Consider the following 630-nt stretch of genomic DNA (forward strand, 5'->3'; position numbering starts at 1 on the left):
ACCACTCAGAACGAGTTCTTTCCTTCCCGTCGCCGCAATGGCGAGAGGTGCGATCATCAATGACTCGATAAAAGCCGAAGCCCTAAATCCAGTCCGCTTCACGCTCAGGAAAAAACACCTTCACACATCATCGTGGCTCGGATTTTTGCGATGTTCGGTGAGTGAACTCGCTAATCATACTATAGAAATGATCCTATGAAGTATGATCTTGCTCTAATGCCAATGCCAATGATTTGAAAATTACGGAGTTCCTATATTTCAAAACCATTTACCTCCTCATCAGAATTAATAAAAGCGAGCAGAAATGGGAAAAAATTTTCCATAAGTGAGTTACTTGATGCACACTAGAGGGAGCCACTGGCTCAAGAAAGTTTAGGGATAGAGATGAGATAATAAAAACTTAATAATCATAATATTTTTTATAAGTTTTTAGGTTTTATAATTTTTTTGTATTTAATATTTTATACTTTTTTGGTTTTTATAAATTTTTGTACACAATACAACACTAAAGCAGAAAGCGGAGAGGAAAGATTTTAAGATTAATAGGCTCATTGGCATGTGGCTTGTGTAGGATAGTGCAAATAATAAATATGAACGCGTTGAAAATATTCATGGGCAGATTTTAAAAAT

General features: G+C 35.4%; 1 non-coding gene across 1 annotated transcript; it reads right to left on the reverse strand.

The window, feature by feature from the left end:
• LOC146995154 (small nucleolar RNA U3) lies at positions 1–210 on the reverse strand. Its single transcript, XR_015043730.1, has one exon. It is a non-coding gene; the product is annotated as a small nucleolar RNA U3 (small nucleolar RNA).
• Positions 211–630: the final 420 nt, after the last annotated feature.

Source organism: Stegodyphus dumicola, chromosome 10 (genome assembly GCF_044657685.1).
Source record: "Stegodyphus dumicola isolate Sdum_Otavi_A_Nest chromosome 10, ASM4465768v1".
Taxonomy (NCBI): Eukaryota; Metazoa; Arthropoda; class Arachnida; order Araneae; family Eresidae; genus Stegodyphus; species Stegodyphus dumicola.